General features: G+C 36.6%; 1 protein-coding gene and 1 long non-coding RNA gene across 6 annotated transcripts in view; one reads left to right on the top strand and one right to left on the bottom strand.

The window, feature by feature from the left end:
* Positions 1 to 19,213, top strand: part of Cadps2 (calcium dependent secretion activator 2) — a 540,468-nt gene that overhangs the window by 213,142 nt on the left and 308,113 nt on the right. The gene's annotated exons all lie outside the window — the stretch shown is intronic.
* On the bottom strand, positions 1,606 to 9,629 carry LOC131906711 (uncharacterized). Its single transcript, XR_009378185.1, has 3 exons — positions 9,549 to 9,629; positions 9,099 to 9,212; positions 1,606 to 2,289 (listed from the first exon to the last, which is right to left on the bottom strand). It is a non-coding gene; the product is annotated as an uncharacterized LOC131906711 (long non-coding RNA).

The raw sequence follows: 19,213 nt of genomic DNA, 5'->3' as shown, positions 1-19,213 counted from the left end.
AGCCTTGCCACAATGAAAGCAAACTCCATAAGGAGATTTTCCATTCTCCATCATCATCTTCTCTGAAGGAAATTGGTGCTGCATGGAGCAGATGTATCTCACTGTCTTGAAAAACTTTAAGTTAACAAAACATTTTAAGTGCTATATTCTATAGTTCTTTGAAATATTTGAAGACCATCTGTCTAAATTATATCTATTTAACCTAGAAAACACACCTAACATATCTATAAATTTGATTGTTATGAATGACTAACTACTGACCTATGTTTCTTGATTGTCCTATATAGTTTATAATAATAGCTTTCAAAAACTACAACTTTACCTTACATTTTTAAATGAGCTACATAGTTACAATACCTTAAACAAGAGTACAAGCATACATACAATATGTGGTAACAAAAACATCCTTAAAAATTTGTATCAATATACAAAAACCCTTTAGAAAAGAGTAGAAACATATATGCAGTGTAACAAAAATAACTTTAAATTTATGTCAATATACAAAATCCTTTAAACAAAAGTGTGTGTGTATATATATATGTATATATATATACATATATATAGAGAGACAGACAGACAGAGTGTTGTAACAAAAGTTAACTTAAATTTGTATCAATATACAAAAGTCCTTACAGATACAAAATATTTGAGATCAATAGTTATCTCTTAGTTTATAGCAGATTCAATAATCTACCCTATTTAAAGTACATTTGACAATCTACCCTTCCATCTTACCATTCCTATATTCCCTTAAATTCTAACAAATATCCATAACCCACCAAATAACCAAAGACAACCTGCCCCATCTTTTGGTGATGTGGACATAGTGTTCTCCAAACTGCTTCCTGCTGTCTGTGAATGAAGTATCTTTAGGGTCCCAGAGAGAAAAAGTTTTGAGATAATGACCAAGTCCTGGGAAGACCAGCAGTAACCTTTGTTGATAGATATCACCTGTCAAGTTTCAGGAGGTCTCCCCTGATCAAACCTGATCCATATTAACCCAGAAGGAATCCGCAGCATCTTCTCTCCTGTGGGAACAAATCTCCAAAGTATTTTTTATTTCCATTTGGCAAATATATTTTTTGACTTTTTAAAAGTTAAGTCATTCCTAAAGTATATAGGCTGATTTATTTCAACAGTCCCTCTTTCAATTCCATGTCTCTTAGCAGCTGTCCTTTGCTTTTCAACAATCAAAAAATTCAAAATCAACACAGTAACATACAGGATGCAGACTCCCTGTGTATTTCCCATCTTATGTGGCTTTTATCTGTTATATTACTTTTACTCTGTCTTTAAAGACTTTATTATTATTTTTAAACTATTCATTTCTTTCTATGACTATGCCCTTTTTCTTTTCTTAAGCCAACACACATTGTTAAACACACTATTTAGAGGTTTTTCAGTCTGGACCTCTTTTATTGCGTTATCTTCAGCCTTTTTTGACCTTATGAGCAAACCTTTAAACTGCTAACCTACACCTGGATCCTCTGTACACAGCTCTCATCTGGCTCCACCTGCTTCTTGGGTCATGAAAACCAAGTGTGAAACTCTCAGGCTGTCGGAAGTTTGCCTGACCAGAAACTGCATTCAACCAGACATTTTTATTTAGTTGTTTTTTTTTTTTTTTTGCTCCTTCTTAACTCACTAGCTGTTCAAGGTGTCAGTGTCTGGCAGAAACTGTCCAGCAAAAACTCTTAAAGGAGCTGTATTTTTTTTTCAGCTTTTTCAGGCCTTAGGGATATTCGAACGCCATGTTGGTGTGCCAAAATGATGTTGGTATTTTACTCTTTTGGGGGGCCCACCACCCAGCTCCCAAGTAAATCACACACAGAGGCTTATTACTTCTTATAAATGTCTGGCCTTAGCTTGGTTTGTTTCTTGCCAGCTTTTCTTAGCTTAAATTATCCCATGTACCTTTTGCCTCTGGGCTTTTCCCATTCTCTTTCTTCTGTAAATCTTATGCTTACTCCGTGGCTTGCTGTGTAGCTGGGTGGCTGGCCCCTGATGTCTTCCTCCTTCTCTGGCTCCTAGATCTCCTTTTCTTAGATTTCTCTTTCTATATATTCTCTCTGCCTGCCAGCCCTACCTATCCTTTATCCTGCCTTGCTATTAGCCATTCAGTTCTTTATTAGACCATCAGGTGTTTTAGACAAGCAAAATATTCACAGCTTTACAGAGTTAAACAAATGCAACATAAGCAAAAGTAACACACCTTAAAATAGTATTCTCCAACCCATATTTGTTTCGGCTTTTGTCCACTGAGATGTTGGAGATGTATCCATAGCAATGCTGGAAAAGGGAAGGGGTGCCTTTACTTCGTTAAATCTTTTGATGGACCCTATGTCTCTGTGATAGAACCTTTGTGTTTCTGTTTCTTGTCCAGGGGACTCATTCCTTTCTACCTCAGAATCCCTCATTTCCTTCTGTACTACAGACTTCACAATGTGTACTTTTAAGATTTACTTATTTATCATGTACACAGTGTCCTGCCTGCATGTATGTCTGCATGCCAGAAGAAAGCACCAGATCTCATTATAAATGGTTGTGAGCCACCATGTGGTTTCTGGGAACTGAACTCAGAACCTCTGGAAGAGCTACCAGTGCTTTTAACCTCTGAGCCATCTCTTTAGCCCACAATGTATTTTCTTAAGCTCTGTGTACCCTGATCACTAAGCTTTTGTGATTTGTGTTTCGTTTCTCCAATAGATGAGACAGAAAAGCCACAGATGTGGTGATACTGTTTTACTGAAGCTGAAAGAAGTGTTTGACATTTTCCATTCGCAAAACCTTTCCTTCAATTTGGGAGAAGGGTCTGATAAATTTTTTTAAAAAGCCTTCCACTCTCCTTCCAAGGCTACTTGTGACACTTTCTTGGATCTTTATTACTAGAAGGGAAGTCAAGGAGACAGGGAGCTCCCTTAGTCTCTGTATACAGCTTAGCACCTTGTCAAAAGGACTAAGTAAGCAAGCATTCTACCAGCATGGTATCTAGTGCCTGCTCATTCAAATATTATACCTTTCAAATTTGTGTCTTTTCACATTTTGATAGTGGTTTTCACATGTTTGGGGTCTTTAAGTCTAAGGAATGTTTTTGATTTTTTTCTATTTGTTCAGCCTTTTAAGAATGGAAGTGATGATGGTCCAGGCTCTCTGAAAATGAAATTCTGTTGAGTTCTTGACTGAAGAAAGGTTTAGGGATTGTTTGTTAAAATATGTGAAAAACAAAAATCACAAAAACCTACTCTCATGGGGGAAGTTTTCCTGAGGAGTTACAGTGGTTTTGTAGAAATTATGAAATAAATTTAAAAAAACCAATTTGATTCTCTTTTCTGCAAGTGAAGTACATGCACACATGCCACTCCCCACCCTGTGTGTGTGTGTGTGTGTGTGTGTGTACATATGTCGGTTTTTATTTGTTATTGTTGTTGTTGTCTTTCAACAAAATTTGAAAAGTAAAGAAAGACAGAAAACACTTTATGTTTTATTGGAAAGGAATATTCTAGAGAGAGAAATAGCAAATCGAGTTTTGAAGAACACAGAGGGGCTTCATCTTAGCAAGTTGCTGCAGCCTGTCTACAAGCTTCTGTCCCAGAGATTGATTTCACCTTTCCTGTGTGTCAGGAAGGATTTAAAACTCCTCATGGCTGTCACATATTCCTAATGTTTGTTCTTGCATAGCCTCTTGGGTTTTGCCAGCAGTGATCCAGTAGAAAATAATAAAAACATATTATATATTTATGGTCAGAGAATTCAGATGAGAGAGCTGTTCGGAGAGATATGGAGGACCCAAGAAGCCAGTGGGTCTCTTGGGCCTGGAGAATGGAGACAAAAAGACCGAGAATTAGAAAAGACCTTTGCCCCGACACGTGCTAGAAGTCATGTAGTCAGATCGCTTGTCCTATAGCTGCATAGTAGCAACTGGCTTAAAAACAGGAAGCTAATGTTTAAGAAGCACAGCCATTAACATTATTTCTGGTCAGAACCAGTAACTTATTAATTAGTTAATTAAGGCATTAAGGAAGCTCCTAAAACTCCAAGTTAGGAGGTATAACATGCTATGCTAAAGCTATGAAGTCTGAGATGGTTGAAAGAAAAATAACTATTTAGTTGTTGTTTAAAAAGTACATATATATTATATACTTGTTACAAAATTATAACAAAATAGATTCTAAGAAATAATAATCTAAGCATTGCCATAAATTAGGTATTGCAATATTAACACCAGTTGTCATTTGGTTTGAGGACACGTTTGTCCTGGTGCACACCCATGCACCAAAATGATAGGGAGAAATGCAGATAGGAAACTAGAAGGACATATCATAAAGAGCACATCCAGATCGTTCATCATAGCTCTACAGATCATTAGCCATGATTTAGCCCAGAATAGTAAAAGTACTATAAGTAAGGACAAAGAATAAGCTGTCACCTGCAAGTCTAATTTCAGAAAAATATTCAAAGTGCAGTGATAGGAATAATACTAGATATTAAAGATAGGCACCTTATAGTCTAAATTACTCAACAATTTTATTTTACATAGCTTAACAAAAAATGGCATTAAGTTGCATCAGTCAGCTGATTTTCTTTAACATAAATTAAATGTGTTTATTAAAGATTATTTTAAAATATGACATAAGGTGAATACAGCATGTTCAAATTAATTAGTAAGCTCATTGTCCATAAGCATGCATGGATTATAGATAATGTGCTTGATGAATTGTGTGAAATGAGAGGAATACAGTGACAGATAAGATCTAGATATTTGCTAGCCTTCATTTTTAAAAGCATGCCTGTGTAAATGCCATAGTGATGTAGTAGCTTTCTGCTTAGCTCCACTCTGCAGAGTCTGAGGAAGGCAGGATAATGTATTTAGACATGTCATAAGCTTACCAAATGAGAATTTTGCTTAATTGCCAAAATTCTCTGGGGCAGAGAGACCTACATGCAAAGACTGCAAAATGGAAGGTAGAGTTGTGGCTCACAATGACATTCACATAGGAAGCTAAGGGTCTTCCAAACTATAAAGACATAAGCAGCCCTACATGACCAGAGCCTGAAGAGTATATACATAGTGCTGTATATGCTCATGGCAATGCTTCTCCTTCTGCCTCTATATTTAGATTTTGAGAGGATTAAGTAACTCAATTTTTACAGCTATCTAGATCCTAATCTTTTCTGCCCAAAGCAACCTTCATCAATGTTTGATAATCTCATTCCATTAACTGAATAAAATGACTCACCTAGATTTTCTCAAAAGTCAAAGCAAAGTTAATTGAGATCTTGATCTCTAAATATCCCCTACCCAAATCCCTTGTAGTCTGATAACTTGAAGGAGAATTAAGAATATTGCAGAACTGCCTTCATGTTTTTGAAGTGGTAACCAGAAATATTTGTGAATTGTTAAAATTTTACTGTTTATGATTCCATTTCTCTAGAAGCTTTCAAAACCTTTGAACATTAAGGTTTGGAGACTAATTTTGATTTCAGTTTAGGCTATGTATTTAAAACTTCACACACTTAAATAAACAGGTAATTGCTGTGTTTCTTGCCTCTTTCCCTATGGAAGGGACTTCCCCCAAGGAAGCCCAGGAACCATGAGGTGTTAAATGTTCTGAACACTTCAATTCAAAGCCTGTAAAAGAACACTGAAGTGGAAGAAAAACGTCCCCAAAGCAAGACCTGGCCTTCACTGCCACCATCTTCATTTTCAATCATGTTCATCCAACAGCATATGCTAGAAAGGAGTTGTGTTTTCAGTGGAAATAAATGCACATTTTATGTAGAGTTAAACTTGATAACTTTCAAAATAAAGATGAATGAGGAAATTATAATTGCTTAGGGATATTTTGTGTATATGTAATTTGAAATGTCAAAGTACTTAAAACATTCGAGTAAGTATGATTAAGACCTTAATAATAAATAAATTTTATTATTTCCAATTTTTGAGATATTAAAATTGATGTTTGAAATATTTATAAATACTTATAAATATGTTTACTTCTTTTCTACAGAATTTTCTGATACTGTAAATTAGATGACTTTGATTTAAGTGAATTTGAAATACAAAAATTGATAATTGAAATGACTATAAATACTTATAAATATGTTTACTTCTTTTCCATGCAATTGCCTGGTACTATAAATTAGATGAGTTTGATTTAAGTGAATTTGAGTCTCTGGTTAGTAATATTCAGTAAATTTGCCCTCTAAAAATTAGATTTTTTAAGCACTGTAAATAAATCAAATTATATATTTTATTAATGTGCATCACTTAACTATACATGTTATTTCTTAACTTGGGCTTATGTATGGCCACTCAGATGGTCGTTGCTGCTGGGCATGCTGGTGTGCTCTTACAACACCTACGCCAAAGAACTTGAGATATGATATTGAATTGGAGGGCAGCCTGGGCTGTTCAGCCAGACTTGGTCTTTGTTTTGTTGTGGTGGTTTTGCTTTCTGTTTGTTTGGTTGCTTTGTCTTTTTGGTGAGGTTTGGTGGCTCACACCTAATCTAGTCCCAGATAAAGCATGATGATTGTAAGCTTCCAAGTGATATTGTCATAAAAATATAAAATAGAGGATATTCCTTAATAATATTTCTCCTAGAACATTGTGTTAAATGTGCTTTACATTTTAAAAGTTTCAACCCTTCTTGCCTCTGCTTTTTTTTTCTTCTTTGTCTTGGTCTCACCTGTTGGTGTTAGGAAAGGTTTTCAATTTTTCCATTTTTTTTTTTTTTTTTAATTTTTATTTTGCAATACAATTCAGTTCTACATATCAGCCACAGATTCCCGCAATTTTTCCATTTTTAAAACTGAGAACACATCTACAAACCAATAAGAATTTTTTATAACTTTACAAGGAACGATGTAGTTTTGCTAATCTACTGGTTGCTTTTCTCAACTGCTAATAAGAGTACTGTTTCAAATATAGTTAGGAATGATGTCTTTATCTTTCATGGCTGGTCATTAATGAAAATATTCTATCAAAGTTGCCATTGTAGTTCTGTAGTATAATTTGAGGTATTGTATTTTGATACCTCCAATGGTGTTTTTTTTTGTGGCTCTATATGATTGACTTTTCTATGTGTGAAATGACATCAGAATTTTGATGGATATTGTATTAACTCTCTACATAAATTTTAGTAGTGGAACCATTTTCATGATACTAATTCTACCAAGCCACAAGCAAAGACGTTTCCATAATCTAGTGTCTTTTTAATGATTTCTTACCATAGAGGTCGTTCAGGTTTTTTATTAGACTTAATATTAGGTACTTTTTGAGCTATTAAAAATGATGTATATGTATATACATATTGGTTTTTCAAGACAGGGTTCTCTGTGTAGCTTTTGGAGCCTGTCCTGGAACTCACTTTGTAGACCAGGCTTGCCTCGAACTCACAGAGATTCACCTGCCTCTGCCTCTCAAGTGCTGGGATTAAAGGCATGGGCCACCACCGCCTGGCCTGAAAAATGGTATATTTTTAACAATGTCTTCTCTGAGAGTACACTTTTGGTATATATGAAGGCCATTGAGATTTTTTTAATTATCTATTTTTATTTTATGTATATGAGTATATACATATATGCTGAGTGCATATATGAATACCTCATGTGTTCTGCTGTACATAGAGACTAGAAGAAGGGCTCATATCTCCTGGAACTAGAATTATAGATAATTGTAAGCCACCATGTATTTGCACGGAACCAAACCCTGGTTCTCTCCAACAGCAGTAAGTTCTTTTAACTACTGAACCATCTCTGCAGCCCCTAGGCTACTGTTATGTTTTTCATGGAGATTTTGTACCGTACAAAATTAAAATGATATATTTGTGTGATACATGACCCAGATTTGGTTAATTCCCTCAAGGTATTTTCGTGTGGTCAGAAGACAGATATTGGTATGTTTATTAGTATACTTCTGAGGGCTCGTGCCCGAGTACCTGACATGAACACATTAATAACCGTATCTTAATTTGGTGTTGGATTGCATTCATGGTTTCTTTGGGTTTCTTTAGCTCTCCATGCACAATAGGAGAATAAAAGAGCTTTGAGAACTACTTGATGCTAGGTACCCTCAGACTAAGTACAACATTGTGCAAGTGGGTTCAACATCTGCTTTCCTTGGTGCCTTGGTGATACTGATGCAAACTGAATACTGAGGAACTTGCCCCAAAGTCCCATCATAGGACCTTGCCCTATGGCTGTATCTGTCAGGAAATAAGGGAAGTGTGTCCAAGAAGGGAGGTGATATGACAATGTGAAAATGTCGACTTCTCTATTGGAGTCTTATTCAATTTAACAGGATTTTTTAGTAGTTGTTTTAAATTTCACTTTTATGCGTATGCCTATGTGTCTATGTGAGTATATGTCACCTGTGTACGGGTGCCCATAACGTTCAAAAAGAGAGTGAAATTCCCAGGAGCTGGAGTTATAGGTGGTTGTGAGCCTCTCAACTTGGTGCTGGGAAGCAAACTCCGCCAAGCAGTGGGTGCCCTGAATTGCTGAATCACCTCTCTGGAAGATTTTTTAAAAGATGTCAATTCCTGAGGTTTAGAAGATAGACATGAACTTAACTCCTGGGGGGGGGGGGGATACCATTGACAATTGCACGAGGGACCCGATGGCTCCCGTTATGATTTGAATATTGAATGCCCCCTACAGGCTCATGGGTTGAGTGCTTGGTCCCCAGTGAGTCACAATATTTATAGAGGTCTTAGGAACTCCAGCACCTCATTGGAGGAATTAGGTCACTGGAGGCATATCCCTGAGAGGTGTATCTCTTCTTAGAAACCTCTGCCTCTCTCTGCTTCCCATCCCCCACAAGGGGAAGAATCTCTTCTCCTATGTGTAGCTCTTTCTTTGATGATACTATGCCCAAACATCTTAAGTCAAGCAACCAAGGACTGAAAAGACTCTATAACCATGAAGCAAATAAATCCTGCTTCTAAATTATTTTCTCTTAGGTATTTGGTCAGAATGATGAAAATCTAACTATATACAGATTAGAATAAGTTAGAAGGCATGCTACACGAATTTCTAGGGAAATAAGAGATAGACTTAAAGAGTCAAACAATTTGATGGCAGAGCTTACACTTTACCTTGTGCTAGGAAACACTGCTGAGGAATGACAGAGCAGTGACAGGAACCAGTGGGATTCTGAAAAGTTCTTTGGGGTATGGTTTCCAGAAAGATTGCTCTGCTTCTCAACTCACCTGTAAGGATGGGTCATGTCTTTTGTTAAATAGAAGAAAGACAAAGGACCAGGAACTCTGTATTAATCCTTAAGTAATTTGTCCATGATCTAATTTCCTCTTGTTTTAGTTATGGGTATATTAAGACACCGTGGTACAAATACTTCATAGATAGAGCTTAAAAAGATGAATTGTTTAGTTTGGCTAATTATTCCAGAGGATTCAAACCATGTGCCTGAGCATAACATCATAGTGACTAGATGCAGTGCATGGTTAAGTAGAATGGTTTACTTCCTGGAAACTAGAAAGCAGAGGGAACAGTCAAAGTCTAAGTACCAGTTACTCCAAAGGATCTACCTTCAAGGTCCCACTTCCTCCAGCTAAGACTTGCCATGTAAATTTTCCAGTCTCCTCTTTCAAAAATACTCAGCTGGAAAAAAAAAAAGCATTTAGAAGCATAAGCTTGTAGGGGATATTTCATATTCAAGCCACAGCCAGGTGCCCCTGGGCATCAACAGATCCTAGCTGTCTCCTGATGGAAAATAGAAGATTACTTAGAGCTTTAACACTCCATCATTACTTAGAAGTCTAAGTTTAAAGTCTCCTCAGAGACACAAGGCAAGCTCTTAGCTGTGAGCCCCTATAAAAATCAAAGAACAATTTGTGCACTTCTGACATAACATACCAATGATTCAGAGCAAATACTTTAATTGGAAAAGGGATAAATAGAGGGATCAAAAGTTAGGATTAAATCAGAACAAGACAAAGCGCACTAGGGTACCCACTGAATGTTGTAGCTCCCTTTCATCCCATGCAGGTGGTCTCCTGATAGGAACTCCAGCCAGCCCGCATTCTGGGTTCTCTCTCAGGATCACTCCACTTACGGCCTGTCACTTTCCTTGATAGACCTTCCACATCATGGCATCTCTAGCACACAATAGTCTCCACGACAGCCTACACTTTACTTCCACAGTTTCATATACCGTTCTCTCTGTCTTAGGGTCTTTGCAGGAAATCTAATCCTGCTAGACATTGTCTAACTTCCAAAGCCTTCCTTTGAAATGTTAATAGAAGTCCCCATGATCTTGTCACACATTCTACATGACTAAAAGCACAGCGTCAAGTGGGTAATGCTAAGGTCTGCTACCATCTAGCAAACTTCCTTGGGTAGTTGCTGCTGTGGCTTCTGAGGGCCTGAGTGGCTGAGCTCAAGAATACAATTCCTTAGATTTCCCTGTGTATACAAGGTGTACCAGTCTTCTCAAATGAAAGTTGATAAAATGAACAATTTTATATAATTTTATGTCCTATGGTTTGTGGTGGGTAGGGCCTAGCCTTAAAGAAACCTTTCTAAGTGTCCCATTATAAGTAACTCAAGGTTTTGGGGTGTTTGATTTTTTTTGTTTTGTTTTGTTTTGTTTAAACAGCACCAATATCTGTGACACTGTAGCAGGCTTCCTCTTGGGTCACCAACCAGCTCCCAAATCATGACAGGAAACTTCTTTTTGGTTATGAATGCTTGGCCTTAGCTTAGGCTAGATTCTTGCTATCTCTTAAAACTTAATCCATTTCTCTTCATCTATGTTATGCCTCGGGGCTTTTTACCTTTCTTTCTGTATGTCCTATGTTTCCTGCTTCTTCCATGTCTGTCTGTCTGGCCCCAGGTGTCTCCCTCTTTTTCTCTCATTCTCTTCTTTCCTCAGCCTAGATTTCTCCTCCTACTCATTCTGTCTGCCTGCCTATCCCTCATCTGCCTAGCTATTGGCCATTCAGCTTTTTATTAGACCAATCAAGTGCCTTGGGCAGGCAAGGTGAAACAAATGCAGTACATATTTTCATAATTAAACAAACGCAGCACAAATAAATGTAACACATCTTTTCATTATTAACAAATGCAGCATAAACAAAAGCAACACACCTTCATATAGTTAAAGTAATATTCTGCAGCATAAATAAATGTAACACATCTTTGCCTAGTTAAAATACTCCACAACATAGCAATATACTTTCATGGTTCACAACCTTTTACACATTCCTTTTGTAGCCATACTGTATGTTTTGAAATCTGCTGCAGTACCTTTCTCCCCTCATTGTCTCGGGCCTTTTTTTATGAACTGTCAGAAATCTTAGTAATCACAAATCAGCTGTCCATAACCATGCCACAGTCTAAATGCTACAAGATGGTAAAATTTCCTCCACCATGTAACTCATTTGTCACCTTTGATATCTGCTTCCCACCAAGTTTCAGGACAGAGACAAGTGAGGATAGATTCTTTGCCAGAATTTAACACAAGTGGCTTTTAGTCCACTTTCCAAGAGAGCCCTTATTCCTACAAGAAACTCATGGTCGCTTCTTCCTCCATGAGCATTTTGTGCTCCCACCAGAATCTTCTGTACAGCTCTGCATTTTTGAGCTTCTCTAGCCCAGGCCTCTGAGTCTTCCAAATTCCTCCTACAACCCAGGTCCAAAGACCACACTTCTGGTACAAGTTTTCTGTAGTGATCTCTTGAACATCGTTACAGAATTGCAAAGCAAAAATTCCTGGCAGAAACAACCCAAAGGTCAGAACTATTCAGAATCTTGGTTTCCAAGAGTTCTGCCCATGGTCACTTAGCCCTCTGTACTTTACAAAACATCATGGTGTCAAAATGGCTTGTTCAGTAGAGTTGCTTATTTCGTGGCAGCTTGGAAGCAGAGAGAATGGAAAGGGCCCTGGACAAGACACCCTCAAGGGGTTCTTATGACTTCCAGTAAGTCTCATCTCCAAAAGATTGTGTATCCCTCCAAAGCAGTGTTACCAGCTGGGGGTCAAGTGTTTATAACATGAGGCTGTGCATGACAGTGCATCTTGAAACCAAAACAGAGATCTGTATTCTCTATTGTCTATAAAACTCTTGTAGTGCTGGGCCTCACTGGAGTCTGTCCATACATTTCTCTGTTTCTATGCTCTGGATTCCGTTTTAGAATTCCTCTCAATTCCTACATATCTGCCTGGATGAAAATACTGAATCACCAACTTTCCTAGGAAAGAACAAAATGTAAATGTAAATTCCAGCAGGGGTGGGGACTGTTTATGCTTGTCTGATGGAACTTTTATATAAAGCACCACATGGTCTCTGGCTGTTGTTCCAACACTGTACTTGCTCAAGCATTGCTCCAGCCTTCCATTGTGTAGCAATGGAAGTAGCAATTGTCTCAAAGCAGGGCTTCTCATTGGCAGTCCTGGAATCAGTTTGCTATTACATGTATTAAAATCCACATATTATCTGCCTATATAAAGATAATACATGAAACTGGATATACAAATTTATAATTGTAATTAGATATGAGATTTGGGAATAGAGATTTGGTAGTCATTGGGAGAACTTTAATATTTTAAGCCATATCTTAAATCTTCCTTGCTTTAAACCAGAAAAAAAATTAAATTCTTTCTTTTGTCCTAATCACCGTAGATAGTACATAACAGTCTGGTTATTACCTTAGTTAGATCTTATATAATGAATAGCTGTGATCAATTCCTAAACCTTAGTACAAAGTAATTGAAAGACTCCTGTTGTTGTTAAACACTTAAAATGACATCATTTCCTATGTTAATGTGGTATTATAATTCTGATATGAGCAACTTCAGATGGAAAAGGCTTATATCTCCATCTATGAATCATTTGTGGTTCTTAACTCACTGTACAGTTGTTTGTGGAGGTATGATTCCAGAATCCCCTTCATATATCAGAATATGTGGATGTTCCTTCTATTTTTTAAATAAAGCGGTATGGAGTTTGCATAAAACTTCTTATACAGTTCTACATCCATAGAACATCTAGATGTCCTATAATACATAACTATGTAACTGCCACGTAAATAGTTGTCATGCTTCATTTCCCTAAATTTTAGTTTTACCTTGCATTATCTCCATCACTTGGATATCTTACCTCTCTATTCTTCAAGACCAAAGGAAATTCCACTTCTACAAAGACTTCCCTTCTCCCACCTCCATATCTTTTGGCTAAATATACAAGAGGATAAAAAATATGAAGAATTGCAATTTTCTATCATAACTCCTAAACCTGTCATTTTCTACTATTTATCTGTGTATGTATAAAGTACCTACTTTACTGTATTTTAACAACCTAAACTTATGATACATATTATTTTTTTCATCCACTGTACAGTAATAATATAACGTGTTTTCTAATTTGTGCATTTATTTATGTCATGAAAAACAAAGAACAGAAGGTGTATATGATGCGGAACTTAGGAGTATGAAACAGTTTTGCTAAAACCTAGAGCTGAACAGTGAGATCGACACCCTTGTCCAACCCTTTATCAATTGTGTGACTGTAGGAAGGTGGCTTACGCTAACCTGTAATTCAGATTTTCATTACTAAAGGGGGATAGTAAGAAGACGTATTGCATAGGAATGTTACAAGGCTAATTGAGGTCAATGTCTATGAAGGTCAGAACAGTTACTGATATCAAATAAGTGGTGGTTGTATATAGTTTTTATTAGTCATGATGAAGTTAGAGTTCCTATCTGGGAAAGTGAGTTTACATGCATTATTTTATTTAGTGGTTAAACTTTCAACCCTAGGATGGTTAATGTGAATATAGATTTAACCAGTCCTAGAAGATGAAATATTAATACAAATCCTATAGAAAAAAGTTGTGGTGTATAAAAAATTTACAAAGTTATATCTGTCATTTTAAGGGTATGTGTGCATGGCTATGTATACATCGATGCATCTGTACCTATAGAATGGTGTGTGTATCCTCCAGGCTACAGAACTCCCATGACTTTAACATTTGAGGTTAAATTTCTTATGTTCTTGCTTTGAACATTTTGATCCATTATTTAATATAGTTTAATTCAGTTCACATAGGGTAATTTTATATCTAATTAACTCATTCATCTTTTCCCTGTTTTACGTATTCAAAGGAAAGTGTGATTTGGGAAATGAATTTTTAAGACTCTTAGAACTGTTCTGTAAGAATCTGTGGCAGAACTTCTATTTCTGAGTCAGATTTTTATGCATAATTTAAGAAGTAGATATAAGGGTGTTCTTTTAAAGGTTTGTATCTAGCAGACAGAATGTTATCTGAGTCTTTCATAGATAACATCATACAGGGAACACATTGCTCTCAAGAGTCAGGGAATAACTTCATTTCCTTATGTTCTTTTGTTGTATGAAATTACAAAAAATAGTTATTGTGTAGTTGTTAGCTAATTTTTAATGATCAAAACGCAAGGAACAGATTTTTAGTTTTGTTCTCATGGGATTGCTTCATGGCAAATGAATCAATGTGAAGATGTTAGGACTCAGGAAACTTCCAAATACAAGTGGAGTTATGCTTTGCATTTGCATTAAAATTGAGTTGCCAGAATTCCACCATTAGAAATAGATGTGTTTCGTTCCTGTCCATAGGATGAGGTAAAGTGGAAGAGATCATAAATACCTTTTCTACTATTTTCTACTATTTCTACTAAGTTCAAGACAGTTGTGAAAAGTAGATTTTTGGAGCATGTTTTTGTGTTGCTAAACATTTGGTTTAGATAGTTTTCTCAGATGTTTGGAGATTGATTGGGAAAACAAAAATAATGTTGGGGAGAAGAGAAGAGCATCCCTCCAAGAAAAGTGGGCACAATGCACATAGTTTGGAAAATGTGTGAATGTGCGTGACTGATTTAAATTATAGATCAATTTGTGTAGATAATGCAACTGTACAATAGGTTAGAATGGTGGTTTGGTACAAAGTGTTTGAGGGTCTAAATACTAGGCTAGTATTTAGGTGTTAGAGCATCATTCTTGCTTACTTAGTTTTTATTTTCATCCTTGTACTTCCTCTCCAACCCCTGTTGCTTTCCCTTCCACTTCTGAGATTTCGGTATGATCAACAGTAGTAAGACTCATATTCAAATATGGAGAGCCATTAAGGGGTTGCTGCTAACTTTAGTTTTTAATTTGAATTCATGTTAAGGTGACTATAAGGAAATAACTTTTCTTCATATGGACTCCTAGAGCTGGAACAAGAGAGACAGAGAAGCCCTGTGCCAAAACTTACACACCTCTCTAAAAAAATGGCTGCAACAGATTGTCTGAACTATAGCACAATAGCCAGTAACCAAGATAAAAATACAAAGGCTGAGAAAATGGGGCACTGGGACACATAGTAACATGATTAACAAGAGTCATCTGAGTAGAGAAATGCTCTATTTCCATAATTTGTGATTTGATTAATGACAGATAATTAACAGGTGAGGTAAAATAATTTGATAAGAATAACTCTTTGATCACTATTATGAGACCATAGAGAATTCATTTGTATAATGGACATCATCAAGTAAGCAATGGATGTTATAAAATTACATGATAAACTGCAAAGCACTGTGTACACTGATTTTAGAGAAGCATTTTGTGGCGTCAGTCATTTCTTATGAATGTATGTAAATAAACAGATTTATAGATGAAATGTATGCTGTGCACCATTATGAATTAACCTCAAGGGAAATATCAAGCTATAGAATGATATAAAGCATAGTCAATTTGTATTTTTTGTACTGGTAAGAAAATTAACAAGATAAAATTAATTGCAAACATATACTGTTATTAGAGTGGAAATTTGGAGAAAAATGTAATTTTTTTTCCAATGGAAAAAAGAGGGGCACATTATGCAAGGCTTAGCATATACAAAGATGTCACTATAGAAAAACAGACCTATTAATCTTTCCTTTGTGGTCAACAAGATTAATATAAGGACAGTCAGCCTAGTTGGCAATAGCAGTTTAATCACAGAGGACTTTCATACTGAACAATGCCATGAGAGACAATTTTAGAACAATCTATTAATATATGGTTAGGTTTAATGAATTCAAGAATTTGTTGGTAGTTTTTAGAGCTTTAGAAAGGCACTACTACAGACTTTGTAAAGAATCTGTTGGGTGAAACTTGGTAAAGTTATCTTTATACTGAATGCACTGGTTTTCTTATGCTGAAGGGACGGCTCATTGCGTAAAAGTGTTTGCTGCTCTTGTAGAGCATTTGAGTTTAGTTCTCAGCACCCACCCACATTGAGTGGCTGTCAGCTGCCTGTAACTCCAGCTCCAGAGGATCCAGTGTCTTCTGTGGGCACAAGCACTCACATATGCATATATCTGCAGAAAGACACATCCACATAATTTTAAAAAATATTTTCTTCTCAGCTCCCCCTGGGAAGGGTAAATAGAAGAAATTTTGTGGGTAGACTGGGGGTGGTTGAGCATGGGAGCATGAGGGATTAGGTGGGGGGGAGCACTGAAAGTGACTACTGGAAAGGAGGTTATTTTAGGGTCAAGTAGAAACTTGGTGCAAGGGAAACTCCCAGGAATCTACAAGGTTGACCACAGCTAAGATTCTTAGCAATAGGGGATATGTAGCCTAAACTGGCTATCTCCTGTAACCAGGCAAGACTACTAGTGGAGGGATTGGGACACAAACCAAGCCACATAACTTTCAACATACAGTCTGTCCTGCCTAAGGGATGTGCTGGGTTAAGGGTGGCATAGAGACTGGGGGAGTTGCTAACCAATGACTGGTCCAGACTGAGACCCATGTCACAAGAGTGAATTCAACCCTGACACTTCATGAACTGCCAGGACCTAGAGGCTGGGTGGCCCAGAAACCTAAGATAGAACCAAACAGAACTGGAGAAAAAAATAAAGTCAATGTTGTGGTTGTTTGGTTTTGCTCTTTTATGGGTTCTGCCACCCAGCTCACAAATAATTCACACAAAGGCTTATTACTATTTATCAATGCCTAGCCCTAGCTTGGCTTGTTTCTTGCCAGCTTGCCTTAACTTATCTAGTCTACCTTTTGCCTCTGGGTTTTCCATTCTCTTACTTCTATAAATATTACTCTTACTCCGTGGCTTGCTCTCTCCGTAGCTGGGTGGCTGGCCCCGGAATCCTTCTCCTTCTCTGGCTACTTTCTCTTTCCTCCCAGATTTCTCCTTCTATGTATTCTCTCTGCCTGCCAGCCTCACCTATCCTTTCTCCTGCCTCGCTATTGGCCATTCAGTTCTTTATTAGACCATCAGGTGTTTTAGACAGGCACAGTAACACAGCGTCACAAACTTAAACAAAAGTAACATACCTTAAAATAATATTCTACAACATTTCTCCCTTTTATCTAAATAAAAATAAAAGGTTTTGACTTAAACATAGTATGACTATAAACAATAAAAATTTATTAAGTAAGGATTACATTCAGAATATTCTGTCCATTTGTAGTTAGCATATTCAGATAAAATAATGCATTGTCTATCCTACCTTAGTGAATCCAAAGTTGTACACCTAACATAGCTATCATAACTAAGGAAAACTGCAACTATAACTATCTAGTCTTCAACTCCATCAAAGTTCCAGAAGGATGAAATATTATCTATCTAACAACAGAGACATTTGACTGCCTGGACAATCACTCAAATTTCCTCTGCAATGTTGGGGCATCCATCTTCAGCCTACAAGCTTAAAATATCTGACAGACTTTTCTGTGAAACAGGAATTTTGGACTGTCCTGCCTTGTTTTAGCAAAGTTTGTCAGTAACCTTCCTCTGTGTCCTATAGAATATCTGACAGACTTTTCTGTGAATCAGGAATTTTGAAAGACTGTCCTGCTTTGTTTTGGCAAAGTTTACCAGTATTTTTTTTCTGTGTGTCCTGCATGTTCAGTCTGCACAGCACATTGTCAGCAGTCAACGGCAAGAACAGTTTCTTTGCCCAGTGGCTAACTGTGCCACAATGAAAGCAAACCCCATAAGAGTTTCTTCAGTACCCACTATCTTCTTTGAAGTAAATTGGTGCTGCCAGAAGCAGATGTCTCATTGTCATGAAAAACCTTAAATTAACAAAACGTTTTAAATGCCATATTCTGTAGGTCTTTGAAAGGTTTGAAGATCATCTGTCTATCTAAAAATACATCTCTATATGATCTGGAAAGCATACCTAACATACCTACAAATTTGATTGTTATAAAGGACTAGCCACTAACACATGTTTCCTGATTACCCTATATAGTTTATAATAATAGCTTTCAAAAACTAGAATTTTACTTTACATCTTTAAATAAACTGCATAGGTACAATACCGTAAATAAGAATAGAAACATATACACAGTATATTGTAACAAAAATAACCTTAAATTTTCATCAGTATAAAAAAATCATTTAAACAAGAGTAGAAACGTATATATAGTGTATCAAAAATATCTTTAAATTTGTAACAATATTCTATATTCCCCTAAATGATAACAAACATCCATAGCCCAGCAAATAACCAAAGACCTTCCATACCCTTCTTGGGAATGTGGATGTCATGTTCTCCAACTGTTTCTTGCTATCTGTGATGAAATTTCTTTAGGGTGCCAGAGAGAAAATTTTGAGCTAATGGCCAAATCCTGGGAAGACCAGCTATAATATTTGCTGATAGATATTACCTATTAAGATTCAGGAGGTCTCCTCTGACCAAACGTGAGCAGTATAATTCCTGAAGGAATCCACAGCCTCTCATCTCCTGTGGGAACAAAACTCCAAAGCATTTTTTATTTCCATTTCACAAATATATTTTTTGGCTTTTTAAAAGTTAAAGCATTCCTAAAGTATATAGGTTGATTTATTTCAACAGTCCCTCTTTCAATTCCAGGTCTCTTTACAGCTGTCCTTTGCTTTTCAACAATCAAAAAATTCAAAATCAACACAATAACATACAGGATCCAGAATATCTGTGTATTTCCCATCTTATGTGGCTTAACTCTCTTTATTTTTAAACTGTATATTTCTTTCTATGACTGTCCATATCCTTTTTCTTTCTTTCTTAAGCCCATGCACATTGTAAAACACACTGGAATCTGTTTAGAGGTTTTTCTGTCTTGATCTCTTTTACTTTAAATCTCTAGTTTTTTTGACCACAGGAGCAAACCTTTAAACTGCTAACCTACACCTGGATCCTCCACACATGGCTTGCAGCTGGCTTCACCCACTTCTTAGTTCATGA

Source organism: Peromyscus eremicus, chromosome 3, assembly GCF_949786415.1.
Source record: "Peromyscus eremicus chromosome 3, PerEre_H2_v1, whole genome shotgun sequence".
NCBI classification, from domain to species: Eukaryota; Metazoa; Chordata; class Mammalia; order Rodentia; family Cricetidae; genus Peromyscus; species Peromyscus eremicus.
This window is presented reverse-complemented; position numbering and strand designations above follow the sequence as displayed.